The following is a 27193-nucleotide window of genomic DNA, read 5'->3' on the forward strand; positions in this document are numbered from 1 at the left end:
TCTAGAGGAAAAACCCTACATTTATCGCTTGTGAATTGGAAGGAATACAGTTGACTGGAACCAGCTGGTTTTGAACTCTCCAAAAGGCTGTGATCCATTTAATCAGTTTGGAATGCATCCATAACTTTGAAGGTGGATCAGGAAGGATGGTGAGCATGGACAAAGTCAGCCAAGACCAGTGATCTCCCCATTTAAAATGTTTGATGTAAGAGACACAGTGATTAAAAAAGAAAAAGCTATGTGAGTAGGGTCAGGGGTAAGGCTAGGAAGATGGGTCATTCTTTATGATTTTTGAAAACTGACAGAATGTGTTTAGTTTGGAAAGATCTGAAAAACCTCACATAACTCAGCCTCTCCTCCATTTCACCAACAGCGTGGGGGAAATAATGAAATCTGCAGTTCCTGCTTTCTATCTGTCATCTAAGTCATTCCGGGGACAGTGATCCTGGGTAGTGTCTTTCAGTTGGAGCCATGTCCCTGGAGAGATGGAGTTATTAAGAAGACACTGCAAGCTCATATACTTTCTCCTACCTGTTTTTGATTTTCCCTCTCTAATGCAATTTCACTGATCTCTTGGAAACGAGACAAACATGGGATGTTCTTCATTGCTCACGCTTTCCAAATGTGCTCCCAAATTAAAATGTTATACCATGTGCAAAATTCAGGTCTAGCAGATTGGACATAATCTCTTACATTTGTATGAGATACTCCTGAGGAGCACACATTACATTTGCTTTATTTTATCCTCACCTTAACCAAACTGATTCTCTCACCTTTCCTTAGTTTTAAAACTGACGACCCCTCCATAATTTTAATTTCAAGTATCTTTTTTCTTCTCATGCCTTGAGCACTGATTTCCTTTAACACCCTGATTTAATATTTCTTGAAGCCCATGAAGACTAAGAATCCACGGATACTTCATTTTACTGTCACTTTTCCCCTCGTGACCTCACTTAATCAGCGTTGATTCCAAGTCCGTCACTCATCACTTTTATCCTCCTTTGGCCCCTCCACCATTCTTTTCCTTTATTATATTTGCCTGGCTGAACACCTACCTTGGTTAATTCCAGCTCTTTCTCATATACACATTGCCTGAACCTCTGAAGCTCTTCTCCCCATTCCCTCCCCCAGTGGTCACACCCATGTTGACTAGTCTCCCTGCAAATTTATGACTGCAACCTTGTGACTCTTTACACTGCTTCAAATTCCAACTCAACTCTCTAGACCAAGGGTTGGCAAATATTTTCTGAAAAGGGCCAGACAGAAAGTATATTAAACTCCGTGGGCCATGCGGTTTCTGTCACAATTCGGCCATCGTAGCAGGAAAACAGCCACAGACAGTACTTAAATGAGTGGGCGTGGCTATCTTCCAACTAAAATATTTACGAAAACAAGCAGTGGGCTGGATCTGGCCCAAAAGCTGTGGTTTGATGACCTTTTTCCAGACCATTCAATCTTCTACTATCTTAGATGACTCTTTTATGTCTTCTCTCTTCCTCAAACCTTCTACGGTTACTCCCTCCCCATACCAAGTCCTTGTTATTAAGTTTGCACTGTTTGATTAGAACATCAAAAGAAAGCAGAAAGCAAGCATCACCTTTTCCATCCTCTGTGGATGTGAGCCCGTTTTCCTCTGCATTTCCTGCTATCACTATGGAAGAAATATCCATATATCTCTTTGGGGCCAGCCTCACCCTTTATGCACTAAATCTCATCCTCACTCCTCTATTTAAAGGAGAGGTCCAGCAATCCTCTCCTCTCTTGCCTGAGCTATTAATTTTTTCCCTCTTTGCTGGATTGTTCATATCAACATATAAATATGCTACAATACCTGCCATTTGAAAAAAAGAAATAAAGAAAGGCAGGCAGGAAGGAAAGAAGGAAGGTAGGGAAAATAAGAAGGAAATAAAACCCTATTCCTTGACCTCACATTCCTCTTTAGCTACAGATCCATTTCTTGACTCTGCTTTAAGCCAACCACAGTGAATTATTAATTGATACTCATTACCTCCTTTCCTCTTCTTCTGTCCACTCCCATCAGATTTGATCCCCACCTTTCGACTACAAGAACTCATCGGCATTGACCCACCCCTATTCCCTTCTCATTGTCAAAGCCAGTACTGATCAGCTCAGTCCATGTCTCAGCAACATTTAAGAAAACAATAAGAGTGTCTTCTTAATCATATGACTTTTATGTGGCTCCTGAGGTCCTTCCTCTTGTTGCTTCCTCTATCTCTGGCTGCTCCTTCTTGGCTCGTGCTTTCATGGTCAGCAGGTACAATTTCACCTTTTCAGAGACCTTCTCTGATCACTCTGAAAAATTGCAACCTCAGCACAGTGTTCCCTATCCCCATCACCAGCTTTATTTTCCCCATCGCACTTGGCACCATAAAACTCATTATATATTTATATGTGGTTGTGTTTATTGTCTCTGCCTCCCATCCCTAAAACATAAACTCCACGAGTACAGTGGATCCCTGTTCACTGTTGTATTCCTAACACCTACACTGTTTCTGGAATGTCATAGACCCTCAACGAACAGTCGTTGAATGAATGAATGCATCTTGGAGTTCCCATCATGGCTCAGTGGTTAGCGAATCTGACTAGGAACCATGAGGTTTCAGGTTTGATCCCTGACCTTGCTCAGTGGGTTGATGATACGGCGTTGCCATGAGCTGTGGTGTAGGTCACAGACGCAGCTCAGATCCTGCTTTGCTGTGGCTCTGGTGTATGCTGGCAGCTACAGCTCTGATTAGACCCCTAGCCTGGGAACCTCCATATGCCACGGGAGCGCCCCAAGAAATGGCAAAAAGGCAAAAAAAAAAGAATGAATGCATCTTTTAAAATCTTTGTGCACACACTTTATATGAGATGCTCTAAGTCTTCTCTTGAGTATGTTATCCCTTTTTTTTTTTTTTTTTTTTTTTTTTTCCTGCAGAGAAGCTTAACATTCAGAGTGGCTAAGTGGTCTGTGCAAAATCACATCTCAGGTGAGAAGCAAGCACCCAAAAACGATACATGCCACCACAGTTTTTAAAGAGAGACGACCATCCAACCTCTGCATAAAGCCCCAGTTATGAGAGCCTAGCAGAAGCCTACTCTCTTCCACTGCAGAGGGGCTCCTTCTGTTAGAAAGTTCCACACTACTCTTCCTCTTTATTCCCCACTTGACCTGATTAATAATTCTATATTTCTGCCACTGTCATGCAAACCCAACTTAAAAAAGGTGTCCTTGAATTTTCGCAAGGTATTTCTACTTCCTTTATTTCCCTTGTCTGCTATACAAACTATTTATTTTAATACCAAGGAGAAGTTACCACCTTGTTGGAACATTTGGCACTTTCCCCAAGCTGTTAATTATTTTCTTTGTTCCCATGATACTGTGTGAGCTGCATCACTGCGTTCATCACTGCAATTTCTATCTGTTTAATGACAGAGGCATGTCATTAATCTTATCGCCTATCAAACCTGTAACAGAGCAAAAAAATAATTTTAATAGAGTTAGGCATTATACTTGGCATTTTACTAACATGATATTATTTAATCTTGACAATGCTATGAGATAAGTACAAGTACTTGCCCGATTTACAGATCAAGAGAATGAGGATAAAAGCCTATAATAACATCCCCATGGCAGTGGAAGCTTCTATATTTCATTAACTTTATCTTTCAATCAGCAGTATGATGATTTGATACACATATACATGGTAGAATGATTATCAAGGGCAAGATAATAAACAAAGCCATCACCTCACAATGATTCACATAGTTAATTTTCTTTTTTGTGTGTGATATGTTTAAGACCCACTCTCAGCAACTTTCAAGCATGCAATACTGTATTGTTAAATATAGTCACCTAATTGTATATCGGAGCCTTAGAACTTATTCCTTTTAAAACTGAAAACCTGTACCCTTTGACGGTATTGCTCATGTTAACTTTCGATCAGTCCCTGTTTTGTTTTTTTTTGTTCTTTGTTTTTTATATCCCTCTTGTCTTTTTAGGGCCACACCTGCAGCATGTAGAGGTTCTCAGGCTAAGGGTCAAATAGGAGCTGTAGCTCACAGCAATGCCAGATCCTTACCCCACTAAGCGAGGCCAGAGATCAAAGCCACATCCTCATGGATACTGGTCGGGTTCGTTAACCACCTAGCCGTGTCCGGAACTCCTCCACCAGCCCCTGGTAACTACTATTCCATTGTTTCTAAGAAGCCATGCCATATTTGTCTTAACCTGGCTTATTTCACTTTGCATAATGCTCTCCAGATTTGTCCGTGTTGTCCTAAAAGGGAGGATTTCCTTTTTAAATAATGGAATGATATTTCCTTTTGTGTGTATACGTATCACAGAATACACATTTTTCTGAAGATATACTAATGACCAATAGGTATATAAAAAAATGTGCAACATCACTGATCTTTGGGGAAATGTAACACTGCACACTTACTAAGATGGCTTTTATCAAAAATATACGCGATAACAACAGTTTAGCAAGGAGGTAGCGAAAAGGGAACCCTTGTACACCATCAGTGGGAATCCAAACTGGTAGAACCATCATGGAAAACATTCTGGTCATTTCTCAAGAAAAAATAAAAATAGAGCTACCATGTGATCCAGCAGTTCCACTTCTATGTATATATTAAGGAAACGAAATCAGTATCTCAAAGAGATATCTACACACCCAGTTTATTGCAGCATTATTTACAACAGGAATTATGGAAACAACCTAAGTGTCCTGTGATAGATACACAGAAAATGTGGCAAATGCAACTTGTGAACACTAAAGCGTGGACCACTCACACCCACATCTGCCCAACTCTGATGACCTTGTTATGAGCACCTATGTTGTACCCACAATAATTTTGAATGAAGGAAAGAAAAAAAAAACAAACAGAAGAAGGAAATATCACATCTGTCTTTCACCATTTGATCTAGGCTGGCCTTTTGAGAAACAGAATAATTATGTTCATTCTGTAAATACTAATCCGTCCAACTTTGAAGAGGGCAACTGTGACCCTTCCAGATGTCTTCTGAGAAATTGTCTCACTGTCTGGGCCACTGTTGGGCCCCATGACTTCCAGCTGGTTGGCGTTTTCAGCCTTCTAGATGTTCTGAGGGGTCTCTGTGAACCTGAGTGATCTGACTACCCTAAGTGGGTCTGAGGTTGGAGAGTGTAATACAGTCGCCAAAAGCCTGTATAACCTCAGGTAATTCAGGCTTCAGCACCCCCTGGCTGGCCGCTTTTCACTCAGTGCATCTCCATGCGAATCAGTTTCTTCATCTATAAAATGGGATTAATAATGTTCTTCAGGGTTTGTTAAAAGTATTAGACTAGTTAAATTTGGTAAAGTGCTTAGGAAAGGGCCTGGGGCATAGTAAAGTCTGGTAAATTAGTTCCTAACTAAAACTGATTTCTCCCTGCCTCTCCTGCAGCTGACTTTAGCAATGCAGTGAAAGTGGCATGGACTTGTTTGGGGGTGATTTAAAGCTTTCCTCAGAAAGTGCACAGCAAAACAATTTAGACTTTGTCTCCGGGGCTGGCAATTTCTTCTGACTGATTTGACCTGTCAGTTCAGAGAAGAAAAAGGACAAAAACAAAACAAAACAACAACAACAACAAAAACCTTACCAAACACTTAGTCCACTTAAATATCAATTTGGCTGATTATTTTACACTGAGATAACAGGAAGTTTGTCTGAGTAGATCAAAATTTCCTGTTTGGGTATCACCTGGCACAGGCTGGTGGTGATTTTTGAACTTAGGGAAATGGAGTCTATGTTGATTGTTCAATGCTACGGCTATGGGCAATTCCCATCATGGTGCAGGGGAAACGAATCTGACTACTATCCAAGAGGTTGTGGGTTCAATCGCTGGCCTTGCTCAGTGGGTTGGGGATCTGGTATTGCCTGAGCTGTGGTGTGGGTCACAGACGCAGCTCACAACCCGAGTTGCTGTGGCTGTGGCACAGGCCGGCATCTGTAGCTCCATTTCAACCCCTAGCCTGGGAACCTCCATATGCCACAGGTGCAGCCCTGAAAAGCAAAAAAAAAAAAAAAAAAAAAAAAAAAAAAAGACCACAGCTGTGCCCAAGGTCATGACTCCAGGGCATGAAGAGAAAGTTATCAGGCTATTAAGACTCCTTCTCCTGTTGGTGGCCAAACATTACTCATGGATTTAGAGTCCTGAAATGGTTTTGATTTCTGCACTTCGGCAAAGTGTGCCAGATCTGGGTTTGGGGAGCTGCCGTGTGGACCCAATGGACATGATTGCTTCTCTCTATGAGTCCCCATGAGACAGTGTCCTGTCTGAACTTTGTCACTTCTATCTTCTTTGATTCATCTCCCCAGTGTGCATTGTAAGAGCTCAGGAAATAGCTTCTGAGTGAATGCGCATGGGCTGCACAATAAACATGCATGAAACTAGCACAAAGCTCGGAGGTTGACAAGATTCAATTGAGACACATGAGTGATCCAAAAACAGACTCACTTTTTTTTTTGGAGGCAGGAGACAGTATATTTAAGAAGATGAGAGTCTTTTCTCTTTGGAGTTCTTAGAACAAATGACATTACCAACAACTAGGGCCCCCTTATGGAGGCATTCGACAATTTCTTCTGAGAAATGCTTCACAGGCTAGGTTGGTGTCCTCTGAAAAGACAGACTGAAGAGGGTGTATGTGTTTAATGGTTTCTGGACTCAAATCACTATAATTATCTGCCATTAAGTTTTACTGCTGACCATCTGTTGATGAAACACTCCAAATCTGAGAGGGCTTCATCTTTCCCCCAATGGCAACCAATGCTACCCCACCCCCAAGGTATTGTAGCCACTGTGTCCTGTGATGAGATTGGGCCTTCATCAGCAGAGTGTACCGAAGCCTACATGGGAGACTTCATCTAGCTCCCCTCCCTTCTCTCATTGCATGCCTTCCGCTGAGCAAGTCTTGGCTTTCATTGGTGTAGAAATATCTACAAACGTGCCACTCAAAGCATGGTTCACCTGGTTTCCCAGGAATCAGGCTTTATAGAATACTAAGTGATATAGTGATAAGGTTACTCCCTTTCCAATTCTCTGCATTTTGGGTTTGTTTGTTCATTTGGTTTTTACTTTTTAGAGCCACACCTGCGGCATATGGAAGTTCCCAGGCTAGGGGTCAAATCAGAACTGCAGCTGCCAAACTATGCCACAGCCACAGCAACGCAGGATCCTTAACCCACTGATCGAAGCTGGGGGTCAAACCCACATCTTCAGAGATACTAGTCGGATTTGTTTCTACTGTACCACAATGGGAACTCCCTGGAGTGTTTATTAAACCTCAAATTTCTGTACCCACTAACAGTTTCTGGTTAAGTAGTTCTTAGAAATAGCTTGAGAGGAGTTCCTGTCATGGCTCAATAGTTAGCGAACCCAACTAGTATTCATGAGGACATGGGTTCGATCCCTGGCCTTGCTCATTGGGTTAAGGATCTGGCATTGCTGTGAGCTGTGGTGTAGGTCACAGACACAGCTTGGATCCCACATTGCTGTGGCTCTGGTGTAGGCCAGTGGCTACAGCTCTGATTCGATGCCTAGCTTGGAGACCTCCATATGCTGCAGATGTGGCCCTAAAAAAACAAAAAACAAAACAAACAAAAAAGAAATAGCCTGAGAAATTACATTTCTAAGAAGATTCAGAAGATGGTGATGTTGCTTGTCCAAGAACCAACCCCCCCATATATAAATATATATATATTTATAGAAAACTGGTGGCCCCATATATATATATATATTTATAGAAAACTGGTGGTGTTAGGGGAGCAAACAGAAGATGTAGTTTCCCAGTCAAATATCTCCTTGATTTAACTAGAACCTTGTGACTAACTGTTTGTGACAGAATGCTTTGCAGTGTGGCAGATATATCTACTTGAGAATGCCCGATTCTGAAATAGTGGCAGGATGCCTATCCACAAACCTGCATTATAATTCTTTTCCTCCTCATGTTTCTCTCACCTGGATCTGTCACATTATAATGTATATATTAATATATATATAAAATATATATAAAATAACAGCAATAATAGTACCTAATTTAAAAAGTTGTGGTGAGGTTTAAATGAAAAACAAAACAAAACAAGAAAACCCTGTATAGAGTGTTTTATTACAACCCTGGGAGCAATAAATATTAACAGCTAAGTAGATAAACTCTATTTGAGGACAGGGAGGAGGCCAGTTTGTCTGGAGCTGCACGGATGATGGGGAGGGAAGAAGAAGATGCAGTAGAGATGAGGAAGTCAGAGGCCAGGTACAGAGGTTTACGGACAGCAAGTCTGGGTTTTATGTGTAATGGAAAGTGACCAGAAGTTTTGAAGCCAAAGTGCATTATGATCTGATTTATGCCTTAGAACCATCAGTTTGCTCTGCAGAGAGGATGGATTATGATGGGCAAGGGTTGAAGTTGGGAGACAAGTTAAGAGTAGTCTAGGTATTAGGTGATGCAGTGATGATGGTGAGAAGTAGTCAGATGCGGGCCATCTTGTGGAGATAGTGTTAGGATTTGCTGAGAGATTGCTGAGCAGTGGAAAAGAAAGAGGAATCAAAGCTGATTCTCAGGTCTACATTAGTGAGTGAGTAAGTGAATGGGGGATACAGGTGCCATTTACTGAAATGGGAAAACTCTAAAGAAGCAGGTTTGGGGGAGTAACTCAGATTTTTGTTTAGACATACAACAGGTGGAACACTTACTAGATACATAAAAAGGGATATTGAGAAAGGATAGAGTCTGAAGGTCAGGGAGTAGATCAGAGCTTGATAAACCTTTAGGAATCAGGAGCATTTGAGTGCTACTTAATGCCTTGTAGCTGGAGGAGGTCTCATAAAATGAGAATGGAGATAGATGAGATTGCCTGTCAGTGAATTCCTGCACAGGGAAGCTTGGAGAAGAGAATGCTATAGGTTTAGCTGGAGAGGGGAATTTGTACCTGCAAGATAGCACCTGAGGATGTGGCAGCACCTGGGAAGGACGGGCCAAGAGGGGCACCAAGGAGGGTGGATCCTATGCCCAGGACTTCTACCTCAATAATTTCTGTACCAGACATGGGAGAGCAACCAAACTGATGGAGCCATGCAAGAAAAGGTAGTGGGCATCTGAGCTGTAGGGAGTGAGGGCATCACCAAAGATGGCCTGCTGATACGTCAACATTGAATACATCTCTGTTCTTGGCACAAGCTCAAGGGGTAGAATGTGCCCTTCAAGTGCCCTTGGGACCTCAAGTATATGCCAAGAAGAGCTGAAATTGACATGAGCTAGACAGGAATGGGGCAATTAACTGAAACTAAGTTAGTCTAAAGAAAGTAATAAAATATTTGCTGCATGTGGCTTGAAATTTGCACCTGCCACATCCAGATTCTAATTGTTGACAGTGTAAATGCAGTTTCCTAACTAATAGAGAATTTTTGTTCATCATTTTCCTATTCCCAGGGAATGCATGCATTTGCTTAATATACCAGTTTTGGAAGATGATCTTAAAAAAAAAATATTTTCTGCATAGAGATGAGCTAAGGAAACTCTCTCTCTGCCTGGAGTCATGAACCTGACACAGTTAACACAGTGAAATCTGCTGTACATTTAATCAGAGGTAGTTAATTTGATTTTCTAAAATTAAGCAGAGCATCACTTTGTCATTAGACCCGAGAATTACTGGGTTTCAGAAGTCACTCTGCATACCCCAAAAGGGCTTTATTGGATATGAATAATAACAACCTACAAATATATTGATGATAATGAGCATCTAAATGTTCTGTAAAGAAAAGAAGAAAAAAAAAAATCCCTGACAAGCATGAATGGTGACTCATCATGGCCAGAATTTTTAAAATGTATGATCATTACAACATGAAAAAATAATTATGAATAATAAAAATCTGTTACAATAATTAGTTGTAATGAATGCTCACGGCGCGCTAAATGACCTGGAACAATTTAAGGCAATATCACATAATTTGCATTTTGTGTTATGTCAGATCATTTTATCATTAGGAAGAAAGAGGGAGAAGTAGAGAGAAAGATAAAGGGACAAAGGAGACAAAAAGGGAGCTGATGAAGACAAAGTAAACTAAACTGTTCAACTTCCTGTATTTCTCTCTTCTCAAAAAAAGTGAAAAATACTGCGTATTGCATTTTTTTATACTTTAGTTTTTGCATCCATTCCAAGTTCTTCTTTAAGGGTGTCAACAATGTGAGAAAGTAAAAGACAATCAGTGAAGCAGAGGTTTGAATCTGACAGAATGGAGTTTGAACCTTTACCTGTCCTTTTATACTTTACATACTGTGGGCGACTTCCTTAGATGACCTAAGTCTCAGTTACATTCATAAAACAGAATAATAATGGACATTGCCTAAAGTCGTGGTGAGGAGTGAATTTGTCACATTAACAGCTACCTCTTAGCAAATGCTCATTATGCACCTGGCATTCTCCTGGATACCTTCACACAAATTACATCATTTAATCCCGACAACCCTGTTCAGTAAGGGATATAATTATCTCTTTTACAGATGAGAAAACAAGACTTAAGGTGATGGAATACAAATGGTACATGATGGAGTGGGATTCGGTACTCAAATGGGTACCCAGGCATGTGGGCTCCAGAACTCACATCTCCCGCTCTTCCTCTAAGAAACCTCTGCTAGCCAGCAGTGGCACAGTACCTGGGACACAGTTCAATAAAGGTCAGGTATCACTCTTTTTCATATCACCTTTGTGTACACAACGTAGAGTGTGCATTTACATTTGTAAGTGGGCCTTACTGCAATTCATTCTACTCTAGAGCATGAAGGGCAATCTTTGGGGTTGGCTTTGAAATGCTCCTGGTGGAACCAGTCCTATCCAGTAGGATGACAAGTTTACTGCAAAGTGGTTTCTCAGTTGGAGGCTGACGAGCAGCTCCTGGAGGTAGGCTTTTTTTCCTTGGCAGGATAGAAGAGCCATTGCTCACCAACCCATCTTCCAGAGAGCTCAGACTGGTCCCCACTCCACAGCCCTGACAAGGGTGTCTCTGTGGCGTGGCTGATTGAGCCTTCCCTGGTACCTGGATTCAGGGGCTCTCTGGGTGGGGCTCAGCATGGCCCTGGGGGTGAAGGGAGGTTAGTTCTGTGCACCTGGAGCAGAGAGACTGGAGACTTAATTGCCCAAATCTCCTTTTCCCTGCTTGGGCATTATTTTCAAATGAAGTTCACCCTACTCTCCCTATCTGTGTCTACTTAGACAGTATTGGAAAAGGCGCCCACCCCATCACTTCAGCTATTACATGTGAGAAATAAAATATGGCCGGCCATACCAGTAAACAAAGGATGTCACAGTCATCAGTGATTGCAGCCCCCTCCAAGGGTGAGCCAAGGAGCCCTGAGGGAACTCGGGAAGGAAACAAAGAATACATGCCATCTAGCAGCCATGAAACTACAGCCACTCCTGATGGTGAACCCTCAGGATGTGAAAACACAGGATACAGTCCCCAAAGAGCTGAGATGCCTAGTAAAGGAATAATTTCAGTGAGCACAGACCCTTGAATCTTCCCATAAATAGAAAAGCACTACATCCTTGAGATATCTAGTTTCTTTTATTAACAATAATCTTTTGTTCCAGAGTATCTGCCCTTTGTTGCAAAACTCCTATGTATCTGAGTTCCCCTCTCACCTCCTTGGCAGTTTTCTCAGGGTTACTTGAGATGCTGCCTCCCAGGCTTAAGTCCTCAGTTTTATCCATTGAATAAAACATAACTCTCAACTTTTAGGTTGTGCATATTTTTAAAATTTTTACGGCCATACCTATGGCATATGGAAGTTCCCAGGGTAGGAGTTGAACCAGAGCTGCAGCTACTAGTGCAGCAATGCAGAATCTGCATTTCTTCTGTGACCTACACTGCAACTTGTGGCAAAGCATTATCCTTAACCCACTGAGTGAGGCCAGGGTTTGAACCCACTTCCTCACAGACACTATGTCGGGTTCTTAAGCCACTGAGCCACGCCAGAAATTCCCGTGCATATTTTTTAGTGCACACATGTGAGCCCTGAAAATAGAGCTCCAGGGAGATCCTGCCGTGGCTCAGTGGGTTACAAATCCAGCTAGTATCCATGAGGATGTGGGTTTGATCCTTGGCCTCGCTCAGTGGATTAAGAATCCGGCATTGCCGTGAGTTGTGGTGTAGGTCACAGACATGGCTCAGGTCCAGCATTGCTGTGGCTGTGGCAAAGGCCAGCAGCTACAACTCGGATCCAACCCCTAGCCTGCGAACTTCCATGTGCTGTGGGTAAGGCCCTGAAAGAGCCAAAAAAAAAAAAAAAAAAAAAAAAAAAAGGAAAAAAAAAAAGAAAAAAAAGAGAAAAAGAAAAAAAAAAGAAAATAGAGCCCCATTTTCATAACTCCATTTCGTTATTTCTTCATTATACAGTATATCAGGAGCCTTGTCACATGGGAATGCCTTGGACTTCCCATATCTGATGATAAAAGCTGGCATGATTTATTACACTGAGGTAAAAGCCTACAAACTGTCAAGCTACAGATGGGCGGACCCTCTCCATTGTATTAAGGCATAAAATAAATACAAAACCTAGACATAGAATAAGCAGATATTAGGTGAGATTCCTCATCCTGTTGATTGGCCCTTTTTTTCTGAACGTCCCCTATTTTTCTTTCAAAAGAAATACAATGACAGGACCTCCAGCCCCAGGCCCCTGCTCTTCCGTCTCCACCTCCAGCTCTTTCTTTTCGTTCCTCATGTTCCCCTGTTTCCAGCTCCTAAGTTTTTTTTTTTTTGCTCTCTGGTGGTCTGCCTGCTGGAGGTGTCGGAGTGACTCTGCACGTGGCTGGAGCTTCCACCTCCATCCTCCAGTGCCCGGTTACTCCCTATTCACCTTCTGGGGTCCCTGGGGCAAGGGAGGAAGTGGTTTGTTTTCCTCTTTCTCCCTTGTGAGAATACGCCTGTAAATCTGATAAATGCCTCCAGGCTGAGCAGGGATCATTAGGAATTTGCTTTTTAAAAAAAGAGAGAAGAAAGAAAAGAGGAAGGAAAGTTCTCTTTAGGCAGCATTTCTCCTTTGGGCAAACAGCACCAGCTCCAAGTTCCTTGGGCAGAGCCATAGGGCGAAGTCGAAGGCATCCTTTTCATCTATGGATATCAAGTCAGTTAGGAAACTTGTCTGGGCTTAGGATGGTCTCATTGACTGAAAGGGCATATTTGCTACCCAGTGGTTGCTAAAATCTCACACATGAAATATTGTTTTTGTTTGATTGTAATCAGAAAGGATTGGGTTTCTTTAGCATGCACAGGGGGCCTTACACACAGTTGGAGTTAGCTTCAGGCAAAACAGAAATACCGAAAAAGAAAACAGCCCTGGGATGCCAATTATCCCAAGTCTGTAATAAGAATTGTTCTCCTCTTATTTTCTTGTCAATTGCTTTTTTAAAGGAGAGAGGGAGGGAGAGAGGGAACGAGAGAGAGAGATTGATTTATTTAATTGCCTAATTTTCTTTTAGTTAAGTGACGAGGACATTTATCTTTGCTGAAACAAGGGACTTAGTGGCCTTCCAGAGACCAAAAGACAAAAGATTACTGGAGATTCAATTGCCAGTCTTGCCATATTCTCAGAGGACCTGAAACCATTGTGTTGCCAGTTTACAAATTGAGGTTTCTTTAAAGAGGCAGTGTATGGTCAGGTTGTTGGAACTGACTTTAATCAGAAAGTTCAAAGCCCCCTCTTCCAAGGCCTAGATTTGTTGTTTTTACATTAATTGTGTATGTTTGTCATTTCTGGGTCAAAGTAAATTTTTGTCTAAACCAAATACTTTCATGTAAGACAAGGACAGTGGGACATCCAAATCATCCCTCAGGAATGGCTTCAAACTACTTCTTTTGATAACATTCTGCCTGACATGTTCAGTGCACCCATCACATCAAAGCTGACTCTGCCTTTAAAAAAAGGACAAGGAAGGAGCTCTTTAATTTTGTTTTTCTTAGAAAATGCATGTTTCGGTTTTCTCTCCATGTGTATTTTTAAAACCATTGATGCACTTTCAAAAGAGGATTTGCAATAACCTTGAGTAGCGATGTAGAATACACAATTCTTATTGTGAACACACAGGACCTGACAGTTTTAGGAAACGTCGTGAGAGGGGGTCACTTTGGGGCCGTTCTATAAAATGTTTAATGCTGACCTCAGTGGCCATGAACAGAATGAAAGCCTTCAAATTCCCTTCTCTTCGTGGATGGTGATAAGTCGACACGCTGCTTAAAGTACACCATATCTTCTATTGTCATCGCCATGCTCGTGGCTTCTGGCTTTCGGATGGACCCAAGCCTTCACAGGAGGTCTCCTCCTGCATAAGAAACGCATTGCTGAGATCAGAAGCAAATGCCTGTCTTGGAAGGATCCATAAAGTACCGAATACACTGTGGTCATTAATGGACACCGTTTATGGAAGAAAAGACACATTGGTCGAATGTAGGTTTACGGCCTTTCGGACTTTGTCTAAAATGCCTTTTTAGAAAGATGGCTTTGACATGGAATGTTAAGGGCTGCCAAAGTATTTGTATGTTGATGGGACTGGTGATAAGAGCTATGGTAAAATAAATAATACACGTCTAAGATTTCAAGTACCTATTTCTTTCACGACGGTTCCCTACGAGTCCAGTAAATGCCAAATGAAGAGTGGGGATATTTAGATAAATGTTATAGTTATTTTCCCTATGGTGCAAAAAATTCACTGGGACAGACAGAGGGGAAATCCTCAACTCTTCTCTCAGAGATACACGCGCAGAGGTCAAGCACCCAAGAGAAGGGTGATCAGTAAAGGCTTCACGGAACGGAGCACCCTGAGTTTACTCTCAACTGTGAAGTATCTTTGGGGAGAATGACATATTGGAAACGCAAAAACGTTGGTTGATGTCAGCAAGTTTGCCTAACAAGCTGGGTCCTTTCTCCCCTTTAGCTAAAACTGCCCTGACCTTCGTGTGAAATCTTGGAAAGAGACCTGAGCTTTTTGTCGTGTGAGCCATTTGGACGAGGACGGGCAGAGGACTGTGACTTCTCTTACTGTTGAAAAATTTCTCAGCTTGATCCTGGGCTCCCTTCTCTGTCTCTGGTCTCTGCCCAGGTCACCTCTTGTTTGGCAGTGCCTGTAGTCATTGGGTGCATCCAGGGACACACAAATTGTGTCACCAGCTCACACTTTCCCCCCGAGTTCCGGACTGATGTAGCCTACCATCTTGTCCACATCTCTTCTTCTCTAAAAGGCTTTGGGATATCTTCAAAATCAATCAGAACTTATGTTAATGAGTGCCACTTTGGTTCAATTAAGCTTAACCAGAAATTCCATGTTTTCTCTTAACCTACTCATTCCTAAGCTTCCTCTACATCCAATCCATCACAAAATTCTGTTCATTTTATTTATTTTTTCTTTTTATGGCTGCACCTGTGGCATATGGAAGTTCCCAGGCTACGGGATGAATCAGAGCTACAACTGCTGACCTACACCGCAGCCACAGCCATGGCAACACCAATCCAAGCCATGTCTGTAACACCTATGCTGTAACTTGCGGTAGTGCTGGATCCTTAGGCTACTGAGCAAGGCCAGGGATCGTACCCACATCCTCCCAGCCACTATGTTGGGTTCTTAAACTTCTGAGCCACAACAGGAACTCCTGATTTTACTTTTTAAACTTTAAACTCTGGAATCTGGTAATTTTCCTCTTTATCTATCACCAAAAACTGTACCAAACTATAGAAAACCCTTGCTGGTTTGATCACATAATTATTTTTGTCCCATGTATCATTCAGATTGTCAGGACTCTTCAGAGAAATACATGCAGATATATATAAAATATATGGAATACACACAATGCACATACATATGTGTATATATATATAATGTACACATATAAAAATACATATGTGTGTGTGTATGTGTGTGTGTGTGTATTGAGCATTGAGTTGATGTTGTGGTCTCAAGTCTGAAATTTGCAGTACAGGTTATCTGGCTAGAGACTCAGGCACTATTTCTATGTTATAGTTTTGAGACAGAGTTTCTTTTTTTCTAGGAAACATCAGTTTTTCTTCTTAAGGTCTTCAACTGATTAGATGAGACCCACTCACATTTGTAGGGTAAATTCCTTTATTTAAAGTCAACTGATGTTTGGAGTGCCTGTCATAGCTCAGTTGTTCATGAACCTAACATACTATCCATGAGGACACAGGTTTGATCCCTGGACTCGCTCAGTGGGTTAAAGATCCAGCATTGCCATGAGCTGTGGTGTAGGTCACAGATGTGGCTCAAATCCCGAATTGCTGTGGCTCTGGCATAGGCCACCAGCTACAACTCCGATTAGACTTCTAGCCTAGAAATCTCCATATGCCACAGGTGCAGCCTTAAAAAAGCAAAAACAAAAACAAAAAAATCAACTGATGTTTGACTGTAGGTGTTAATCGAGTCTGCAAAGTACCTTCACAGCAACATCTATACTAGTGTTTAACCAAATAACTGGATAACATATCATAGCCAAATTGACACATCAAATTTAACCTTCACACACCAATCATTTCCAATTCCTTCTCAGCACTTCTAGCCAGGGTTATGTGTTTAAACCTAATAGTATAATTGTTCACTAACGTCTTAAAGAGTTTAAATGTCTTCCCATCATGTTTCCTGGCCTACAAAGTACAGTGTAGTTAAGTCTAACCAAACTACAAATTCATTTCTCACATGCTTACACTCTTTGGACCATCTTTATATTTTGGCTTTTGTTTTATTTTGTTTTTTGACAAACCCCTTTCTTGTGCTACAGGGATTTTGTAGATTTTGTAGCTTTTTTCCTTCTGGATGGCATGAACTTCCTCTCCTTGTTAAGTTCTTCCTAGCATATTTTATCTTGATTGTCCCATATTCAATGAAATTGACTTTTCAATGTGTTCCTTTGACAAGGTCAAGTGTATTAGATGCTCTTAGAATGCTCTGAACTTCTCTGTTATAATGTGTCCTAAACTCTATTCATGTTTCTGTGAATACTTGATTACAGTCTGACCCACCTCTAAACAGTAAACTTTAGTGGTTCCCTAAGAACAGAGACTGTATTTGTTTTTGTTTATGATGGTATCTTCGGCATGTGATAAACAGCTAGGTTCATAGTGGGTACTCCATAAATACTTGTTGTAAGAAAGAAGAAATTAATATGAGTAATTTATTGTGCAACTCTTTCCCAATAAACATTGAGTTCTTTGTGAGCAGAGACCCTCTCATTGTGCTAGTTTATCACCAGTCCTTAGTATAATACTAGGAATGTGGAAATTTCTCCCTAATGTAGAGAAAATTAGTTTAGAAATAAGGGGGACAATAATCATTAAATGGCTGGCCCTAAGACTGAGAGTTCAGTAGACTTGTTGCTGTTGGTCATGTATTTTCTCTAACAAGGAGACAAAATATTTCAAGAGAAATGAGCTAACATGGAAGAGACGATGTGGCCCTAAGGAAGTGAAGAGAGTGGACTCAGTTGTTAAATTTCTGCTTTTTTTTTTTTTCCTTGAAGTCTGGACATACCTCTATTTCAGTTTTTGGCATCTAAGAAATTTCTGTTTCCCTATAAGAAATCTCAACCCCACTCTTCCCTTTTAATATTTAGACTATTGATAAGATCTTTTACTCCTTGTAGCCAAAACAACTCTGAATTAAACAACATGCTTCTAGGGGGCATTCTGATAAGATTGGTCATTTTCCTACTTTTTTTTTTTTTTTTTTTTTTTTTTTTTTTTTGCTTTTTAGGGCTGTCCCTTCGGCATATGGAGGTTCCCAGGCTAGGGGTCAAATTGGAACTGTAGCCACCATCCTATGCCACAGCTACAGCAACACAGGATCTGAGCTGCATCTGCGATCTACACCACAGCTCACAGCAATGCCCGATCCTTAACCCACTGATGGAGACCAGGGATTAAACCTGCATCCTCATGGATGCTAGTCAGCTTTGTTTGTGCTGAGCCACAATGGGAACTCCTCTACCTTTTTTGACCCTTTTCTCCTGCCCTTTATCTCCTGTCTCTCATCCCTCCCTTTCTCCAGTGCTTATAAAGAATTCCAGGGGAGGGCAAATTTTGCTGCCCTGTTCTGAGAGTGAACGACGGGAATTTGGCTAGGTTTAAATGACAGTATGACGGGCTTAAAAGTCTAGAAAACAAGAAGTACAACAGCAATAACATTTACTGCTATTTATAATTTATTGTCTCCTTAGATTATGCCAGGTACTCTACTAGGTTTTTCTGAAAACTTTCCTGACTGTGGCTCTCCCGCTACCCCTGGGCAGCTAAGGTTCCCCTTCTGGTCTTTATTTTTATCTTTATTAGTGTACCCAAGACATTGTTTTGTAATGTCTCTCATCAGTCTTTCTCATCATGTGGTGAAATGTTGTGAATTTGAAGACACTAACAGTAATTTTAAGTCAAAGATGTTGAATTTGTGTATTCTGTATGAATAAATATATACATTATATATAAGTAATAAATACATGTATATAGTGCTTATTAGCTGCCAGATGCTTTTCTAAGTGCTTTTAATCTTTTAAATTAATTTGTGGTGTCTCTTTTTTTTTTTTTTTTTTTTTTTTTTTTTCTTTTTTGAATTGCAATCCAGGGGTTTCTGGACTCCTGAAATGGTAGTCTTTCTACCAAGTTTTGTCTCCTTAGCAAAGCTGCGTTTCAGTTATGATTCTGTGCTTTATTTGTTTTGAGGCTGGGTACTCAGATTCTTCAGGTACTGCAGAGAAACAGAATGAACAGGACATACATGGTATATAGAGTTTTATTATGAGAAATTGACTCATGTGATTATGGAGGCTGAGGAATCCCACAGTCTGCCATTTGCAGGCTGGAGGTTCAGGGAAGAGGGTGGTGCAGTGGCAGCTCAAACCCAAAGACTTCAGAGTTAGGAGTGCCAGTGTCTGAGGGCAGGAGACGAGGGATGTGCCAGCTCAAGCAAGGAAGCAAATTCACCTTTCCTCTGACTTTTGTTCTATTCAGTCCCTCGATGGCTGAGATGTCTACTCACATTAGTGAGTGTGAGCTTTACTCAGGGTACAAATCAAATGCTAATTTCTTCTAGAAATACCCTCACGGAGTTACCCAGAAATAATTTTTTTTTTTTTTTTTTTTTGTCTTTTTAGAGCTGCACCTGCAGCATATGGAGGTTCCTAGGCTAGGGGTCTAATCAGAGCTGTAGCTGCTGACCTACGCCACGGCAACACCAGATCCAAGCCACATCTGTGACCTACAACACAGCTCATGGCAACACCAGATCCTTAACCCACTGAGCAAGGCCAGGGATCAAACCTGCGTCCTAATGGATGCTAGCTAGATTCATTTCCTCTGAGCCAGGACAAGAACTCCCAGGAATAATGTTTTACCAGCTCTCTGGAAATACTCTAGCCCATCAAGATGACACATAAAATTCACATTGGGCAAGGCATGTAATCCCATGAGGCTCAGTTTTCTGTTGTATAAAATGAGGATTGAGTCACCTACTTCTCAGCATGCTAGGAAGCTAGAACTATGTTTTCCCAAAGGGGTATATAGTACATCCTTATTACCCTTCATCTTCATTTCTCTGACTAATGCAACCATATGACGAAAGAAGAGAGAGACAGAAGGAGTTCAGGGTATAGAAAGGATACTGGGCTGCCCTCCTCATGGCACATGGAAGTTCCCAGGCTAGAGCTGGAATCAGAGCTACAGCTGCAGGCCTACACCACAGCCACAGCAGCACCAGAGCCAGATCCAAGCCACATCTGTGACCTACACGGCAACAATGACAGTCCTTAACCCACTGAGCAAGGCCAGGGATCGAACCTGCATCCTCATGGATACTCGTGGGGTTCTCGCCCGTTGAGCCACAACATGAACTCCTTATCTTGAACGTTACGTCTCAATTTTTATTTTTCAGATCAATGTCATAGTTATTAATTTCATCCAATACTTGGGGCACACAATCTTACAATCTGTGGTATAGGAAAATAAGGGGACACTTTTTTTTTTTTTAACTCTTTTAAAAACTGGAGTTTGTGGAGTCTGATGACATTTTGCATCTTGGACTACTTTTTCAGTCACTCCGTATATTTATCACCTGTTTTCACATACTTCATTCTGGTCAATAAACAGGTAAATGACTTTCTTCAATAAATATTTATAGAGCATCTGCTGGATGCGAAGCACATATTTACCATATGAGATACTTTCTATTTACAGTGTCCCCAGTACATCTCCGTTTATAGTGAGTTCCTCCATTTTTACATACTTTCTCCCTCGGTTCAGAAAAAACACCAGTTTTCTTAAAATGTAGATAAGTTTTCATTGACAGAGAAATTCTCTTGTGTCCCAGGTACACACCATACCCTTTTTCCCAACCACAAAACTCCTTGGTGGAATTGATTAATTGAAATGGAAAAAAGCAAGCAAACCAGCAAGCACACAGGCAAAACAAAAATAAACTAGAATATTTAACACTGCATTACTACTTATAATTAACTATAAGATACTTAATTTGTATATTTTTATATTACATTATAATTATATACACTGTTAAAGATCAATGGAATTAATCTTGCTCTTGTCGCAATAATTACTAATAGTTTTGAACACCTGAAATATACAGGAGTTTCCATCGAGGCTCAGTGGAAATGAATCTGACTAATATCCATGAGGATGCAGGTTCAATCTCTGGCCTCGCTCAGTGGGTTAAGGATTCAGCATTGCCCTGATTTGTGGTGTATGTAGCAGACATGGATCTGATATGGTGTGTTGCTGTGGCATAGGCCAACGGCTACAGCTCTGATTCAACCGCTAGCCTGGGAACCTCCATATGCTGTGAGTACAGTCCTAAAAGGACCTATATATATATAGACTCTGTTTTAATAACAACAGTCTCTAATTTGTCTGTGTTTGGTGAAAGACTTTAAAGTCTTAGAAACAGGAGTTCCCATCATGGTGCAGCGGAAACGAATCCGACTAGGAACCATGAGGTTGCAGGTTCCATCCTTGGCCCCGCTAAGTGGGTTAAGGATCCAGTGTTGCTGTGAGCTGTGGTGTAGGTTGTGTACTTGGCTTGGATCCCACGTTGCTGTGGCTCTGGTGTAGGGCAGTAGCTGTAGCTCTGATTAGACCCGTAGTCTGGGAACCTCCATATGCCATAGCTATGGCCCTGAAAAGACAATAAATAAATAAATAAATAACAAAGACAAAAAATAGATAAAGTCTTAGAAACAAAAGGCATGCGATTTTTGTATTATTGTTCCTAGGGCCTAGCACACAGTAGCTTCTCAGTAAATATTAATTGCTTTTAATTAAAGACAAGGCAGATGGGATTTATATAGAGCAAAATAATCTTTAAAATGAGTCATAAACCTCAAACCAAAACAAGCTAAGATTTTCAAGGGCAAAAATAGGTTTTATTTCTAAATTAATCCCATATAAATCATAAATCAAAATTGTAGTATCTCCTATTTTTATCTTTGGATTTGAAGCAAACCAACAGCCATGCCAAGTACTTTTAAATGTTACCAACATATTTGTGTAGGACAAGTAATTCACCATGTCTGATATTGAACAGTAGTTTAACTGACCCTTCCACCCCTCAAACATCTGGTGTGTTTCCACAGCATAAAAGGCAATATAGAAGAAAAACTTGCTCAGGGGTTTAGGGATATAAGTTAGCCTGGCTGTAGGATTATGGATGTATATGCTTTTAATCATGGAAGATTATGTACATACAATCAGAATTTTTTATTAAAAAATAAAAATAGCTTCTGAACTAACCATTGGAATTTGAAATTAAAGCAGTGAGCTCCCAGGGCAATGTAATTTTCTTAACAATTACAGCTTCCATTTGATGAGAATTTTTATTTTGCCAGGCGGAGCGATGGGCAAATTGAGTTCATTACCTTTCATCCTTAAAAACCATCTTAAAATATAGGTATGGTCCTCGGTTTAATTGTGAAAGAACTGAAGTGCTGAGAGTTGAACAAAGTAGCTGCAGGTCACAAGAGAGAAACTAATGGAACGAGACTTGACTTTGGGTCCTACAGATGCAAAAGCATGTGTTCTTTTTGCTACCTTACCGCTTAGAATTCCTGCGAGTCTAAAATAATGATAATGTAGACATTATATATATTAACATATTTAATATTTAATCCTTACAGAAATTCTAGAGGGGAAATCGAGGAGGAGAGAAGTTATATAAATTAACCAAGGACAAATAGCTGACACGTGAGACCAGGCTCTTAAGTACATACGACACTGTCTGTATAAAAAAAAATCATGGACAGCTCCTAGCTCAAAGCATGGCACCTATTAGGCACCAAATAAATGTAAACTCCTTCCTTTATATCGCCAAAGCTTTCCATTGAGTGAACACTTAACACATTTATTGACTAAATCACAGAAGTGATGATATACGTATTATGTATAGACATATTAAAAAAGAAGAACAAACGGGAGATAGCTCCACATACCATTGTTTTGTATGACATGTCAATCTTCCCATTTATAGGAGAGTTATGATTTTCTGTATTTAGGTTTATAGAAATATCTGGCATGGTCATCTCTTTTGGGTTATGTCTGTTTCAAAACTCTTGTAGGCAGGGCATTTTCATCTAAATGCCAGGCAATTTGCGATTACTCTTTGTTTTATGACCTTTCAGTTAATATGCAATCTGTTTGACAGTGCTCATCCAACACCTAGAGCAATTTTGCCTAATATGAGAGCTAGTTTTCCTGAGACACTAACTTGGGCCCAAATAAATCACATGTAATCCAATACTTCTGCAATCCTTTCTTAATCAACTTATCTTCAAATGGTACCACAAAAAGAATCATGTTTGCTGGCATGATTTGTTTCTTTGAAAATCTATGCTAATTCCAGTTTATAGTCTATTGCTTTTTCTCTACTAGACTGTTTTTATGAATAGGTAGTTCATCATTCCAGTGAAACTAGAAATAAATATGCTTAAGGAGAGAGGAGGTTTACTCTACCATCATATGGCAGATCATTGAACTTTATCATTTGCCTTAATTTAATTTAAATAAAATTGGTAGACCGTCAGTTTGAGAAATATTTATTTGGTTTTTGGTCATTGTCTGCCTCTGTCTCCCCTCTTCCACTACACACACACACTTGAGCATTCCTGTATGTATACTTTGCCTCCCTTTAAATGGAATATCTGCTTTTGAGGGCTAGAAATAATGATGTTTATAACTATTTTTATTACCCTCTGTCCTTACCGAAATAAGAGGCACATAGTAGATGCTAATCAGTTCTAGCTTGTTTGTGCTCTCAGTTAACTGAGAAGGAGTATAAAGTTGTGGTGGATGAACCTTAGATCTAATCTTGGATTCCTACTGCCTGTGTAGTCTTGGGAAAGCTATTTAGACCTCAGCTTTTCATCCACACACTGGAGCTAATAATAGTCCTTACCTCATGGGGTCATGTGAGATTAATAGCACTGGGGTTGGCACATTGTCAAGACTGAAAATATTATTGTCATTAGTTATTTACTTAAAAATATTTATTGAACACCTACTATATGCCAATTATGGCCTGAGCTAAGGGGTTGGAAAGTCAAGTTGTTCTTGGCTTTGAGGAGACGGAGAAATGCCAAGAGACGTAATAAGACGTGGTATTACAATCCATCATGTGAAAATATGGCTCAGGGAATGTCCAAATGCCTGAGAATCGAGGAAGAATTCAGAGAGAAAATAGTGTTTGAACTGATACCTAAAGATTTTTTTTTTTTTTTAAACTTTTTAGGGCTGCACTTGCAGCATATGAAAGTTCCCGGACTAGGAGTTTAATTGGAGCTTCAGCTGCCGGCCTACACCACAGCCACAGCAATGCCAGATCTATGCAGCATCTTTGACCTACACCACACAGCTCATGGCAATGCTGGATCCTTAACCCAGTGAGCGAGGCCGGGGATTGAACACTTGTGCTCATGGATGCTAGTCTGGTTCGTTAACCACTGAGCCACAATAGGAACTCTGGTACCCTTATTCCTTTTTTTGTTTGTTTCTCTCTGTCATCCCCTGGGATGTTTTCTTGTCTGCTTGACAAAGTCAGTTCACCAACCCAATGTATACATCCAAGCCCGTGAGAAGAAAGAAAGAGGACAGAGAAAATAAGAAACTTCCTTGTGAGGACACCACGTAGAGTTGAGCATATCACTCCTCTCACAATTTGCTAGACAGAATTTAGTCAGGGGGGTTTGACTAGTTGCAAGAGTGTTGGGATAACCAGTTTTTAACCAGGAGGCTATATGCTCAGCTGAAAGCCAGAAGTTTAATTATTAAAAAGAAGAAAGGAAGAATGGATACTAGGGAATAATTAGCAGTCTGTATTACATGCACACCATTGCCACAGTTCTCTAAGGGTGAACTTATTGTCCATATTCAATAGATAAGATGGTTGAAATTCAGAGAGAGGAAATTACTTGACAAAAGTCACTTAAATGTGTAGATCAAAGAGGAAGGATGATTACAACCAAGACTGCTCTACATAGGTCCTCAGCTATAAAAGAGAAGGAAAAAATAGCTACTTAATATCATTTTGCAACCCATCAGAAAACTGGCAGCTGCACTGTTCATGTGCCATTGGCAAGGCTGTGTTTTGCAGCAATCTTGTGGGAGCTGACATAACAGGAGGAAAATTAAATCATTGAAAGTAGTAGCTAGAGTTAAGCCCTGGAGAAAAAAAAATAAAGCATGATTTGTTTTCAATTACTTGATTACACAGGTCTCAAAGATTCTCCTGTATGCCCTGGGTAGTTGAAATCCCCATTCTTTTTAACCATCAGCTTTTAGCTGAATTTTTAGTTTGAGATAGCAACCCTGAGAACACAAGTAATATAAATTGACACGCAAAACAAATTCAACCCTGAAAATATGGGGATGACAAGATGATAAAAAATGTAGGAGCATAAAGATTGGACAAGGCCTATCAATTTGCCAAAATGTTGAGGTCAGATGTCCACGAGCCATGAAATTGTTCAAAAAGTGCTCTGGATAAATAAATATATGTTTGGAAAAATAGCTTGTACAGTGATTTTTGAGTTTTCTATCTAGGAAAATGATAAGAAAATTGAGATAAAAATTTTCTTAGGGCCAGTGACACCATGAAGACTAGGGAATACATCCATGCAGAGGAAATGTTCAGCAGGTCATAATCAGTGCCCCTACTCCCCCTCATTCACGGGGAGAAATTCCTAAGAAGCCTCAATTATTGCAAAATCTTCAGTACTTCTTCTAGGCATTAAAAATTCTTGGCTATCTAATTTTATTTTGAAGTTGCTGCCTTTTAAAATTCTCTGATTTTTTTTTCATTATATTAGAAAGATTCAATTAGATTCCGCTGTCTTTGACCCTCTTCCTTTACCCTATCAATCTCTTTATTTTATTTTTGCTTTTCCTTTTGAGACATATGGAAGTTCCCAGGCTGGGGGTTGAATCGGAGCTATAGCCGCTGTCCTATACCACAACCACGGCAACTCAGGATCCACGCCAAGTCGTGCACCACAGCTCACGGCAATGCCAGATCCTTAACCCACTAGTGAAGCCAAAGATCAAACCTGCATCCTCATGGATACTAGTCTGGTTTGTTACCGCTGAGCCACAATAGGAACACCTACCCTATCAATCTCTTAAAAATAGGTTGCCTTTGGCTTTGCCGGTAGGTAACTTTGGAGGGAACTAGGGAGGTTTCCATAGAAGGCAACAAATATTCCACACTGAGGATCTAGAATTTGAAAACAGAAACTGTTCCTATGTACTGAGCATCATGGTTAAAAAGAGAATGTCAGCTGATTTCTTTGATGGAATTAATTGGTGAATAGCAATTTCTTTGATGGAATTAGTTGATGAATAGCAATGACAGGAAAAGAAAGAGAATGACACGATCCCAGCATCTTATATTAACAGTTATTGCCTCTAAGATTCCTTCTTATCCTTTTTTTGTTTTGTTTATTTGATTTTTGCTTTTTTAGGGCCACATCTGTGGCATATGGGGGATAGGGGTTGAATTGAAGCTGCAGCTGCCAGCCTATACCACAGCCACAGCAGTGTTGTTGTTTTTGTTAAAGCTGTGTTTGCTACCACTGCGCCACAACAGGAACTCTATCCTTCCTGTGCTCTTATTGCCCCCACTCAGCAAAATCGATGAGTAAAATCAGAATCCTAGGCTAAGTAGCCTTCGGAAAATTTTCCCTCTTGGGTTATCAGTCAGAATTTGAGTAATGAACACTCAGTAAGTCCTGTAAAATATTAATTTTATAGTGTGTAGAATTAAACAAAACATTAACCTGAGATGATGGAAAAATAGAGTTAGACTTTATGCAGATTGATTTTAGTAGTTTATAAAATCCGCATACTTGCTTGTGTATTTGTCTTTGAGGATGACTGAAATGCCTATGATTTTATCCAGTCCTTTGAGTAAGGCTGTGTATTATCCTACTTAGGCTGATGTGACAGAATACCACAGACTGACTTGCTTAAACAGGAGAAATACATTTTCCATAGTCCTGGAGGCTGGAAGTCCAATATTAGGGTGCCAACAAGGTTGGTTTCTGGCAAGATGCCTCTCCTTAGATTGCAGAAGGTTGTCTCCTTACCATATCATCATATGACCTTTCCTCCTGGGAGCACATGAATGGAGGGAGGGCAGAGAGGGGGGAGAGGAGAAAAAGAAGAGATCTCTGATGTCTCCTCCTCTTCTCATAAGGACTCGGGCCTCTTTTATTATGACCTCATTGACCTTGACAGATTACATGTCCTGCTTCAAAGCCAGCCACATTTGTGGGGTTGGGGCTTCAGTATGTGAATTTTGAGGAAATATAAAAGACTGTGTCCCCCCAAAGCACTTTGAAAAAAAAATCTATATTCTGAGTGAATGAGGCCAGAGACATAAAATGCTCCTTAACACAGGCAGCTTATATATATATATATAAGCTGTCATTTTACAAATTACAAAGCAGGATTTCGCAGTTTGGGATGTGGGACAAAGGATTTTCGATGGAGGTGGTAAAATGGCCTAGGAAAAGACAATATGCCATCTGCAGGTAGAAAAGCTGTCTGAGGGTCACAGGTAGTTGAAAGTAGAAATGAGGAGCTGGGATGAGAAATGGGCAACAGCAGGCAGAGCTGTCCCATTCTT

The 27193-nt window shown here is 40.5% G+C and overlaps 1 protein-coding gene across 9 annotated transcripts in view; it reads left to right on the forward strand.

The window, feature by feature from the left end:
- Positions 1-27193, forward strand: part of LOC106504595 (uncharacterized) — a 666799-nt gene that overhangs the window by 453704 nt on the left and 185902 nt on the right. Inside the window, exon 4 of one of the 9 annotated variants that reach the window (XR_014812192.1) lies at positions 374-2407. The exons of the other annotated variants lie outside the window; for them this stretch is intronic. The gene's annotated coding sequence lies outside the window, so the exon portion shown is untranslated. Of the gene's footprint in view, positions 1-373; positions 2408-27193 lie in introns of those variants that run through there. 9 annotated transcript variants of the gene reach the window in all.

Source organism: Sus scrofa, chromosome 8, assembly GCF_054392235.1.
Source record: "Sus scrofa isolate SSC_HxYL_T2T_F1_AM1 chromosome 8, Sscrofa_HxYL_maternal_Yorkshire_Landrace_v2.0, whole genome shotgun sequence".
NCBI classification, from domain to species: Eukaryota; Metazoa; Chordata; class Mammalia; order Artiodactyla; family Suidae; genus Sus; species Sus scrofa.